Source organism: Lissotriton vulgaris, chromosome 6 (genome assembly GCF_964263255.1).
Source record: "Lissotriton vulgaris chromosome 6, aLisVul1.2, whole genome shotgun sequence".
Taxonomy (NCBI): Eukaryota; Metazoa; Chordata; class Amphibia; order Caudata; family Salamandridae; genus Lissotriton; species Lissotriton vulgaris.
This window is the reverse complement of record NC_141694.1, coordinates 441663430-441676633: the sequence shown is the minus strand read 5'-3', so window position 1 is coordinate 441676633 and position 13204 is coordinate 441663430.

Sequence of the window (13204 nt, the reverse complement as noted above, 5' to 3'; positions counted from 1 at the left end):
TGGACTGGGTCAGGGCAGATAAAGCACACCCCTCCCTTTCGTGAGTGTAGAGGGAGAAGGGCTTTGTGTAGTCGGGGGTGCCTAGGACAGGGGCCGAACAAAGGGCATCTCGTAGCTCTATGAAGGAGGATTGGCATTCAGGGGTCCAAGGGAGTGGGAAGGGGACATCTTTAGCTAGCAGAGAAAGCAGTGGTTTCACAATGAGGCTGAAGTTTGGTAACCACTGTCGGCAGAAGGAGGTGAGGCCTAGTAGGGAGCGGACCTGTTTCTGAGTCTTAGCGACAGGGGTTTCAAGAATGGTTTGGATCCGGTCGGGAGTAAGTTTCCTTCCGTCTTTGGACAAAAGGTGGCCTAAGTAAGTGACCTGGGGTTGGCAGAATTGCAACTTCTTCTTGGAGACCTTGTGGCCATTTTCCGCAAGGAAGTGCAGGAGTTGAATGGTGGCTGCGACTGCTAGTGGAGTGGTGTCGGCTGCCAAAAGGATGTCATCGACGTATTGTATTAACACCACTCCATCGGGTAACTGGACCTGATCCAGTTGTCTCTTGAGGGCCTGACTGTAGATGCTGGGGCTTTCTGTGTAGCCTTGGGGTGCTCGGCAGAACCTATATGAGCGGGCTTTTAGGGTGAAGCCGAAGAGATATCGGCTGTCTGGGTGGATGGGGATAGAGAAAAATGCGTTTTTGAGGTCAATGACAGTGAAGGTGGTGGCAGTAGAAGGAATCAAAGTCAGAATAGTGGTGATGTCTGAGACCACGGGGTACTGGGGTACAACCACTTTGTTGATCTCTCGAAGGTCAATGATGAAGCGGTATGCTTTCTCATCTCCCTCTCCTTGTTTCTTGATGATGGGCAAGATAGGGCTGTTGCAAACATTGCTAACCACTTCCTCTACCACTCCTGCGTCTATCAGTGACTGAATAATCTTTACCAATGCCTTCTCGCCCTCGGGCGATATCCGATATTGTGGAAGTTTTGGGAGTATTGCGTCCGGTCGGACAGTAATGTGCACTGGGTCAATCATCATGCGCCCTACGTCCAAATCTGTCTTGTCCCACAGATACGGAGGCAGAGTGTCAAGCAGGGACGTGTCAGCGTCATTGATAGAAAACATGCGTCGGGAAGGGCAATGTCTAAGCAGAATGGGGTTGTCGTACAGGAAAACTCGAACTCCGTCTTGGGAACATCTAATAGTCGCTCGGAAGTGCTTCAGTAAGTCAAGTCCCATAATGGCGTCAGGAGTATTGGAGGAAAGCAAAAACGTCGTGTCAGTGGTATTGTTTTCTAAGTCGAAGGGGATTGGAGTGGACAAAGGGTTAGTGGAGGGCGTTCCATCGAAACCTATTGATGTCACAAGTGAACCAGACAAGGGTGCCCTTGGAATCAGTCATTTAGATAACGCACTACGTGTTGCGCCAGTGTCTACCAGAAATGGAGACTTTGTACCCAGGACCTTAGCAGTGACATAAGGACCTTGCTGGTCAACATAGAGCTCGACTGGATCCCTCCCTTGCCCTTGGCAGTCCTATGCGAAGTCGTGGGCATCGTCACAGTCAGACTGTTGGTACTGATTCTGTCTGGGTCGGTCAAATGTATTTGGTCTGTTTGATTTATCGTTAGTCGTGTCATTTGCGGGTCCTCGTTGCTGTCCTCTATTTCTCGGCCCACCCGCTATGTCCCTGGGGTCCCTATTCCTGATCATCTCCAACAGGACCGGGCACTGGGATTTCCAATGGCCGAATCCTTTACAGAAGGCACACTGGTCCTCGTTAATGTCTGTACGTCCAATGCGGGATGTCGGGGTGCGGTCTTTAGGAGGTACGTTCCTAGGGGCATTTGTCTGATAGTTTCCTTTGTATTGCTCTCTTCCTATAGTCACCCCTTGCAGTTGTGCAATCATCACCCTCTCTTTCAAGTCTTTCTTCTTTTTCTCTGTTGCTCTATCGTTTTCATTTTTCTGGTGAGGCCGCCCAACTACTCTCGCTGGCCTGCAGTTTCTGGGAGACCTCCGGTGACAAACCCTTAACATAATTCTGGACAAACAGATGGTGTCCGGTTGCAGTGGTCATGTCCTCGCCGCTGTAATCGGAGAATACCGTTTCAAACCGGGAGAAGAAGTCCGACACATCCTCCTGGGGTTTCTGACGACAAGCCGTTACTATCGACCAGTCCACTTTCTTTTCTGGAATCAGGGTTTTCAATTTCTGTACGATTTTATCTGAGAGGTCTAAAATGGATTTCAAAGGCTTCTGTCCAGGCTCCCGTTGTCTATCTATGCCATCGAGTTGTGACCAGGTATGTCCAAACAGCTCAAGGTGGTCGACATTCCGGATTTGCTTCCACACATCAGCTGGTAGACAGAACCCGAAAAACAAGTCGATGTCAGCCAGGGTCATAATCGTTGAACCTAGGGCTGTACCTAATTCAGTATAGAAGGCAGTGGGGATTTTACGTAAATCAGGCAGAGATTTCCGAAACGTCAGAATATCTTGCCGATCCCATGGCTGGTAGACCCAGTTGTACACTACCCTCCCTTTTGCATCTTGGTGGTTGACGTCATCGTGTGTTCCTTGACCCCGTGGAGGAACCCAGTAGGGGGCAGCCTCTCTTATTAGCATCATGGTGCTAGCTCGCTCAGTTTGTGGTTCGGTCGCTACGGGTGTCGTGGGTTTAGCTTCCGATTCCTGTTCAGTGAGGTGGCGGAAAACCTCAAGCATACGCGTAAGGAGGTCCGTCACATCACACTCGCCCTCATCCCCGATATCGACCTTCCTATACAGAGTCGTTAGGCTCTCGGGACCTTTGTCTCGATATCGGTCCTCATACGCATTCAAGACATGATAACACAGTCGTACAGCAAAATGTCGTCTGTGGCTCCCTGCATATGAGTTGAACATATCCGTGATGTACTCTTCACTTTCCTTTCTTTCTACCAATGTCCTCACTATCTTGTCAATCCCTGCTCGCTCATCCTTGCTTAATCTGTTTGTTCTTGCGGAATCAGCCTTTCGGGTCTCAGGGTCATCTAACACTGTCGCTTGTGCTGTATCTAATACAAGGGGTTCGGCCGGCACAGAGGCCATGGGGGCCGAAGCTCTGGTCTACTCTCGTCTGTGCTTGGAGGTAGCGGGTGCTGTGCTAAGGGTTGGGAAGGGGCAGGTAGCGGGTGTTGTGCTAAGGGTTGGGGAGGGGCATATGGAGGGGGCATGTAGATGATCGGAGGACCTAACAAAAGATCATCGTTGGCTCGCTGTTTCAAGGGCAATTCAGGATAGAGCGTAGAGGGCGTTCTAACCGGACACTGGCTTGATGTTTCTACCTCTAGTTTCTGTTTGGCTTCCTCTCTTTCCTTAATCTCTTCTTCTAATTTCTTAGCAGCTAGGTGGGCTGCCTTTCGCAGCTCTTTTCCCAACCTACTCTCATTTCTCTTTTTACGCTGTTCGGTTTCTTTGCTCCACATGCCGAGACTATCGAGCATAGTGGGCGTTGTCTTGTGTTTCCCAAGGGCTGTTTCCAGCGCGCTCATTTTATCCTCGTCAAAGGATCCTATCAGTGGCCACTGACTTTCTCAATCCTTTTTCGTATATTTATGCCACAGCTTGCTATAAGCTATAGCGATCAATCCATGCTTCATGAACATGTCCTTATTAGGGGTGCCTTCCAGTGGAGCCGGATGGTTCATCTCTAATAAGCGGTCCGGGCTAAACAGGCTACCAATCAGTGGGGAGAAGATAGGCATGACGGATTACAACAGGGACAAAAGTCTGCACTACCTATCTTATCACTGCGTGCAAAGACTAGACAGAATATTTCTATTCTTCGTTGTTTGCAGGCGGTGAATACCTCAAAAGAACCAATATCGAACAGTCAATGTTCGGTCAATCAAACAATCAATGGGGAGAATAAGTAGGCACGACGGGTTACTACGGGGACAAAAGTCTGCGTTACCTACCCTTTCACTACCTGCAAAGAGAGAACCTGTTCTTCCCTGTTTGCAGACAGAGAATCTCCAGAAAACAATCCGCGAACAACAGTTCGGGCCAAACAATCAATCAGTGGGGGAGGAAGATAGGCACGACGGATTACAACGGGGACAAAAGTCTGCGTTACCTATCCTTCACTGCTTGCAAAGAGAGAGCCTGTTGTTTCTCCGTTTGCAGACAGTGAATCTGCAAACAAATCAACAAAAGAGTAATACTAGTATTTTCCAAACAATCAAACAATCATTTTGCAAATTTGTCGTGTTTACACGACCTTACCCGGACCGCATGGACAGTTTCTTGTCTTCCGAATCCAGCGCCCGATCGTCCTCTATTCTTCGTGATCTTCGCGGCACTCCTGATGGTTCCCAGTCAGGACCGTAGATCACTCGAGAGAGGTCTGTTCGGAACCAGTGAAGTTCGGATGATCGGCTGTCAGACGAGGGTCTATCGGACAGGAGCTCTCCCGATCGTTGCAGTCGTTCACTCTGTCGTCAGGACCTCTCCCACTGGATCCACGAGTCGCTGATGGGCCCCACGTTTGGGACGCCAATTGTGGAAAAAGGTAGGGCCGATGACCTTTTTCAGAGTTGCCCGGCGTTAACCGCCTCTATACCCACTCAAGTTACCAAACAAAGAGGCAGGCGCTGGAGACTGGAAGGCAGGAAACAGAAGTTTTATTCCGACGGAGCAGAACACATCAAATCAGACAACAGGGTATCTTCTCGAGGTGCTCTACCCGCATCTCTGTGGCCTGGACTCTTATACACAAGTTTATTGCTTTATTGCGTAAAACACATCTCTGTCAATACTTTGATGTACGGAAAGACACCTCGGAATCCCCGCTTCAGGCCCGTTCCCACACACATTTACAGTTGAAGTCCCCACCCCGGTCACAACAGGTGATGATTATCGCGCAGCAGCCGCCGATTCACGGAATGTATGTGGTTGATTGGATCTCATGGGGTGGGGGCTTTGATCAACTCGTGGATCCTTTGATGGGGGAAGCTTCAAACTGTATAGGGGGGCAATAAACAGTATCCGTAGGGCCAGGTGGCGGCCTGGGAACGAGTAAGACAAACGGGTACACAGGAAAGGGGGTTTTATCAAAGGACCCGGGATCATGAAAGGAATGAAGGGAGGTGTCGCGCTGGGAACAGGATGGGGTTCCGAGGCAGAGCAGTGCTGAAGAGGGGTTTATGACCCAAGGCATGTGAGAGCGGGGGCTGTCAGCGTGCGGAGGGATGCTTGTGAGGTCAGGAGAGAGAGAGAGAGAGAGACGCGCTGGCTATCGGCGATGGGCAGAGAGGCCATGGTACTCAAAATGGCTGCCGCTTATGCGCACGAATGGGCTCGAAAAGGGGGCAAGATGGCGCCGATAATGTTGACGCTGCAGTCTAGGTTTTAACAGGCCTGGGATCTTGCTATTCAGGGCCCTAGGCTGATTGCTCTCTCCTTAAAATGGACTCCATGTATCTTAGGTGCATACACAATTGGAACTGGTTCACCTTATTGGCCCCTGTAACAGTGTACCCTAGGTACCCAGGGCATAGGTGTTTCCAAGGCCTACCAGGGGCTGCAGCATGTATTGTGCCACCCCTGGTCTGGCCTCCATATTTGACACAACTGGCTGATCACTCAGCTGGGGTAAGTTGGTATAACCACCTCTTACTTAGATATAGTATCCCTATATCTAACCTTAAACTGGACACATATGTTCCTATCAGCCACTCCTATGGAAGGCCTCTTCAATCCTGGAGGCAGAGTGCTTGGAAATATGTGAGATGGTGCTCTAGCATGAGCTGAGCCTGTCTGCAGCTGTCGGGAACCACTCCCTAAGCTGTTCCGGGATATTGCCATACCATATACTCTTAAGTGCATTATAATCCTCGGGGTTAAATGCTATCTTTGGTTTGGCTTTATCAAAACATGTCGAGTAAGGTGTCATACGAATTGGAATACTATCCCCTCGACAGTTCTGTCGACGGGGATAGCATTCCACCCTTCTAGAGGGACACGACATGTGTATAGCCTTAAACCCGGTTAAAGTTAACCAGAGCCTCAGCATCACAAAATGGATGCTGCCACCACAGACACGAGTCTGGCCTCCTGCTGCTGACCGAAACTCGGCAGATGGTGGCCTGGACAAAGGGTTTCTTGCCTTGGGAGGTGCGAGCACCACCCCAGACAGGGTTTTGTGTATTGGGTAGGACAGGGCTGAATAGAATCAGACATGCCCGGGGCACACAAGGTGTCCCCGTGCATAAGCCAGTCCAAACCGGTCCTGGGACTTTCCAGGCCCAGGCCTGGCGAGGAGCTGGACAAAGGAAAGGGGGTGTAACCGCCCCCCTTCCTGGTTCCTCCCAGAGGAGGGACCTAGTAGGTGATCCACCCCTCAGATTGGGAATAAGAGTGGGAGCAGTGCCATTGCACAGCAGATCATCCTGAAATCAACTTTAAACAAAGAAGAAGACTGGACTTCGACATTCGGCTGCTCAGAAGACTGAAGAAAATCTCCCTTGTGGCCTAGGAGTGGCCACCCTGTGAATACAGGCACCAACCAGCAACTCGACGTCTGCTTTGCCGCCGCCTCCAGCCAGAGCCTGAGCCCAGAGCGCGACAAGAACCAGACTCCCAGACCTCTCACAGCCCGATCCACAGTCCCTGCAAAGAAGGGATCCCGTGGAGGCACCGAGTGACGTGGGACCGGAGCTCTTGGAAGACACTCGAAAAGCTGACTGCGCAGCATCTGAGGCATCCTTGACGTTGTGCTTTGTGGACTGAGAACCCCCACCACCGAGCAGCCCTTGCACTGAAGAAGAGCCCCCCGGCATCTCCACGATCTGCCTGGGGCCCTTTTGCATTGTGCCACTCGACGCACCATCCCGGCCACTAGCCATGTGGTCAGCGGCCATCTTGGTGACGAAACCGACGAACTACACAGCGGGTCTGGTTGCGCCAGACTCACCCAAGCTCCTGTGAAAAGGAGCACTCGCTCTGACCTTGCTGGTCCGAGTGTTAAGCATCCTTCGATTCCTGCGTGGCTTGCATTAGCCAAGGCCTGTTTGCTCCGATCAGGTCGCCGACACCGCCAACAGCGAGAAGCCTGCGTGGGACAGCTCGTGACCGACTCCTGTACGTCCTCGACCCCCGGTGTCCACGTGGCTGCAGAGAGAAGCTACTTGACAACGCCTGTTTGCACACGACATCGCCTGGTTCCAATCTAGTTCCACGGTAGTCACTGGCTAGTGACTTTGAACATTGTCCCCTCTGCTTTCAGGTCTTCACATCTTCAGATCCACCCTTGGATCCACCAGAACTCTTCACATCGAGCCGCCTGCAGCATCTTCAGCTCCAAGCACCATCGACCAGCGTGACGAAACCCGACACTACTTCGACCCTGTGCACCCGCTTCCTGTGGGTGAGGTAACTCAGCTCCGCCAGTGTTCCTGCACTGGTACACATCTCAAGGGCCTGTGTCTTAAGTTTCAGCGGTCTAGGTCACTCGGAAGGTTCCTAACTATCTAACTTTGTACTTTTTACGCACCATAGACTTTACATTGGAAAGTGCGTGCACTTTGAACACTGCACCCGAGTCCCGCGGGCCTTTCCCGACTTAGTCACTGCTAGTCTCGAATAGCTCCAGCGATTCCCAAGGCCCTAGGCCTGTTCCCATTCCGATTGGTATCTCTCATACCACTTTCTTAGTATATGGTTTAGGTGGCCCCTAGGGCTCATCCATATTGTGCAACTTTTGTGTATTTTAAACTGTCTTGTTATTTAACGCTTGTGCTTCTGTGCTCATAAAGAGTCCAGGGGATTTTATAGTTAATAAATCAATATATATTTTCAATATATATCTGTGTGGTGTCCCTTTCATTTGGTATTCAAGGGGGTTGTGTATGGTAATACAGCTGGCTTCACATGCCTTTCAGAGTTTAGCCTAAGACTGCTTTGTCCACGTTACCACTAGGATAACTGGTCTACAAGGTTGAATTACAACCAATCATCATAAGGGTTGCTTGGCATGGTACAAAGTGATCACTAAGAATTAGTGAGCATTATATACCAGGCCAACTTCTCACATTGGTGAGCAGCGGATTGGGATTTGAGCTTGCTGTTGTTTTACCATTACAATCTTTGAGATTATCATTTGAAAGATCATACAGGTACCTGCTAGGTACATATAAAACAAGACTAGTATACTTAAGTTCTACTGAACTTAGTTGTTGTAGAGCAAAGGGAGTAGCACACCCTGACTACAACTACTAGATAGGTTTAGTAGGTAAACACCAGTGTAGGTAGATTGCAACACATCCACCCACACTAGAGCAATGTCTGGAGCAGAGGGTTCCACTGGGAACATCCCTGTTGAGAGTGACCCTCCAAGGGCACTATCCAAATTTGCTATTTTTTCCTTTAAGGAACTAGGACAGCTTTGTGTCTTAAGGGGTCTGAAGACAGGGCCTTCCCCTACTACAGACCACCTAAGAGAGCTCTTACACCAGTCTGAGACTCTAAAGCCCTCTAAGGCAGACCCCACTGGGAATGCTGATGGAGGCCATCCTTCAGAGGATGACACTGTAGACACCCCTGTCCGTATCATCCTGGTAGATGAGGAAGCCCCCATCACTGGAGCTCCTCAGGTAGATGAGGAAGACGAAGAGGAAGAAGAGACAGAAGAGGGGGGGAGCAGTGAGTCAGATGATGACAGAAATAGTCAGGTGCTGGTCAGTAGACTGAACCAGGCTAACTTAAGCCTATTTGGGACTGAATCTGGTAACAACCCATTCAGACCCCCAGGTGGACTTAACCAGAAGCCTAGGAGGAGAAGGACTCACTCAGGTGACTCTAACAACTCCCATGCTTCTAGAGGTTCTCATGGTCACTCCAGAAGGGAGATGACTAGCCCTCAGAGAAGGGAACATGAGGCCAAAATGAGAGAGGCTGAATTGAGGATCCAGAGACAAGAATTAGAAGTTGCCCTGGCCCAAGAGAAACTTGCTAGAGCAAGACAGCCTAGAGAGAGTGGATTAGGATCCACTGGTGGCAGCACTATCCAGAAGGATAAAGACAGGTCCTTTGATACAAGAAACCTGAGTAACATTGTGCCCCCCTACAAAGCTGGGGATGATATCCACAAATGGATGGCTGCACTTGAGAGAGCCTGCATGGTACAGCAGATCCCTCAGGAGCAGTGGGCAGCAATCTTGTGGCTCTCCTTTGAAGGTAGAGGCAGAGACAGACTCCTCACAGTTAGTGATGGGGATTCTAGAAACTACATGGTCCTGAAGAGTGATCTGATTGATGGGTTGGGCTTAACCACTGAACAGTACAGGTTAATGTTCAGAGACACCCAGAAGACACAGACTCAGGACTGGTCTGAATTTGTTGAATGTGCCACTAAGGCTCTGGAGGGCTGGTTGCTGGGAAGTAAGGTTACTGACTATACAGGATTGTATAATTTAATTATGAGAGAGCAAATCTTAAGTAATTGTCAAAATCAGCTTCTACATCAGCACCTGGTTGACTCTGATCTGACCTCCCCACAAGAATTGGGTAGGAGGGCAGACAAATGGGTCAGAACCAGGATCAGGCCTAAGAACCAGGGTGGTGACCAAAAGAAAGAGACTACCAAGCCTCAAGAGAAGGGTGGGGATAAAAGTAAGGAAAAGACTTCCCCAGGGCCCCAAAACTCCAAGAATGGGGGTGGGTCCCAAGACACTTCTACAACCCAGAAAAAGCCTTATTGTCATACCTGTAAACAGGTGGGGCATTACAAAACAGATAGCTGTTGTCCCAAGAATGGCAATAAAGAGAATATACCTCCAGGTAAGGCTCCAACACCTCCTGTCACTGTTAGCAGTGGTCCCCCAGGTGGTGGGAGCACCCCCAAGAATTTGGGTGGGTTTACTTTTGGAGGACAGGTGGACTCTGGCCTGTCCAGTTCCCCTAACTCAGATACTCTTGTCTATGAGACTGGCATGGGGTTTGCCAATTTCACTGCTTGCCCAAACACTTTGAGCAAGTATAGACAGGAGCCCCTCATCAATGGCTTGAAAGTTGAGGCCTTCAGAGACACAGGGGCTAGCATCACCATGGTGGCTGAATGTCTTTTCCCCTCAAGGCAACTTTTACCTGATGCCAAATATCAGGTGACAAACATTGATGGCATAGAAACCAATCATCCCATGGCAGTAGTCAATCTTAGCTGGGGAGGTGTCACTGGCCCAAAGAGAGTGGCAGTGTCAGCAAACTTGCCTGTAGATTGCCTACTGGGTAATGATTTGGAAATCTCAGCCTGGGCTGAGGTTGAACAGCAAACCCATTCTAGAATGGTAAATCTCCTGAAAAGAGTAGCAGGGCTGTACTAGTAACAGCCCATACCCAAACTGAGTCTCCTCCTGAAAAGGTTGGTGGGGCTGTGATGGCCACAGCCCAAACTCAAACAGATACATGGGTAGTGAAGCCTGAAATGATGGATCACTCCACCCAAACTGAGAGCATGGAGGAGGAAGAGAAATCTCCCCCTCACCAGACTTTAGGAAAGGATCAGCCTCCTCAGGGAACTGATCTTACCCCTGATGAAGGAACTGTCCCAGAGGTTGTTAGGCCTGGCCTGACAGAGCCTCTGATGGCAGTGGACCCTTCTCAGGTGGGACCCAGTCTGGAGCAGGTAACCTGCCCCTCTCTACCTTGCCTTACTCAGCCCAGGGCTGCAGAGGACAAGAAGGACAGTGAGACCCAAAGGGCCCCCTGTCAAATAAAGCCCCCCCCCCATCAAAAGATTAGGGGCACCGAAACTAGTAGCCCTAGTGAGGTGCAAACTTTAAAAACTCCTGAGGGATCCCCCTTAAAAGTAGTTAGGGACCTCCCCCAGATGGATATTGTTGGGCACAGCCAAACCTGGGACCCTTAGGGCCCAAACCTGAACTGTCCCTCCAGTAAGCCAAACAGAGGGACTCAGCCTCCAGCTTTAGGTAGCCAGAGGTTGACCCTGAGAGCACAGTGCAACTCAGTCAGAGAAAGAAAGGCACACATGGTGGAGAGAGATTGGAGGAAGCTGAGCCCTACAGAGGAAACTCACTTCAGTACTCCATCTCAACACCAGCCTTTGACTTTGCAAAGACACACCACAGGTAGAGATTCCCTATGGTGGAGACCCTCAGATACCCTTAGGGTGAGGGATTGCTTAGTGGACCATGAGACAGGGGGTTACCAAGCCAGAGCTGGTACTTCCTTATATGGCCACTTAGGCAATATAGGCTTACCTGGTCAAGGATAGCCTTATCTCCTTTCGTTTGGGGGGTGTTATGTAGGAAGGTGGATATCTGACTATGGTTACCCCCAAACTTTTTGCCTGGTGTTTAGCTGGTTTTTGACATAGTTGGGCTGGGATCCTGCTATTCAGGGCCCCAGGCTGATTGCTCTCTCCTTAAAATGGACTCCATGTACCTTAGGTGCATACACAATTAGAACTGGTTCACCTTATTGGCCCCTGTAACAGTGTACCCTAGGTACCCAGGGCATAGGTGTTTCCAAGGCCTACCAGGGGCTGCAGCATGTATTGTGCCACCCCTGGCCTGGCCTCCATATTTGACACAACTGGCTGATCACTCAGCTGGGGTAAGTTTGTGTAACCACCTCTTACTTAGATATAGTATCCCTATATCTAACCTTAAACTGGACACATATGTTCCTATCAGCCACTCCTATGGAAGGCCTCTTCAATCCTGGAGGCAGAGTGCTTGGAAATATGTGAGATGGTGCTCTAGCATGAGCTGAGCCTGTCTGCAGCTGTCGGGAACCACTCCCTAAGCTGTTCCGGGATATTGCCATACCATATACTCTTAAGTGCATTATAATCCTCACGGTTAAATGCTATCTTTGGTTTGGCTTTATCAAAACATGTCGAGTAAGGTGTCATACGAATTGGAATACTATCCCCTCGACAGTTCTGTCGACGGGGATAGCATTCCACCCTTCTAGAGGGACACGACATGTGTGTAGCCTTAACCCCGGTTAAAGTTAACCAGAGCCTCAGCATCACAAAATGGATGCTGCCACCACAGACACGGGTCTGGCCTCCTGTTGCTGACCGAAACTTGGCAGATGGTGGCCTGGACAAAGGGTTTCCTGCCTTGGGAGGTGCGAGCACCACCCCAGACAGGGTTTTGTGTATTGGGTAGGACAGGGCTGAATAGAATCAGACATGCCCGGGGCACACAAGGTGTCCCCGTGCATAAGCCAGTCCAAACCCGTCCTGGGACTTTCCAGACCCAGGCCTGGCGAGGAGCTGGACAAAGGAAAGGGGGTGTAACCGCCCCCCTTCCTGGTTCCTCCCAGAGGAGGGACCTAGTAGGTGATCCACCCCTCAGATTGGGAATAAGAGTGGGAGCAGTGCCATTGCACAGCAGATCATCCTGAAATCAACTTTAAACAAAGAAGAAGACTGGACTTCGACATTCTGCTGCTCAGAAGACTGAAGAGAATCTCCCTTGTGGCCTAGGAGTGGCCACCCTGTGAATACAGGCACCAACCAGCAACTCGACATCTGCTTTGCCGCCGCCTCCCGCCGGAGCCAGAGCCCAGAACCCGACAAGAACCAGACTCCCAGACCTCTCACATCCCGATCCACCTCTTGGAAGACACTCGAAAAGCTGACTGCGCAGCATCTGAGGCATCCTCGATGTTGTGCTTTGGGGACTGAGAACCCCCACCACCGAGCAGCCCTTGCACTGAAGGAGAGCCCCCCAGCATCTCCACGATCTGCCTGGGGCCCTTTTGCATTGTGCCACTCGACGCGCCATCCTGGCCACTAGCCACGTGGTCAGCGGCCATCTTGGTGACGAAACCGACAAACTACAAAGCGGGTCTGGTTGCTCCAGACTCACCCAAGCTCCTGTGAAAAGGAGCACTCGCTCTGACCTTGCTGGTCCGAGTGTTAAGCATCTTTCGATTCCTGCGTGGCTTGCATTAGCCAAGGCCTGTTTGCTCCGATCAGGTCGCCGACACCGCCAACAGCGAGAAGCCTGCGTGGGACAGCTCGTGACCGACTCCTGTACGTCCTCGACCCCCATTGCACAGCAGATCATCCTGAAATCAACTTTAAACAAAGAAGAAGACTGGACTTCGACATTCTGCTGCTCAGAAGACTGAAGAGAATCTCCCTTGTGGCCTAGGAGTGGCCACCCTGTGAATACAGGCACCAACCAGCAACTCGA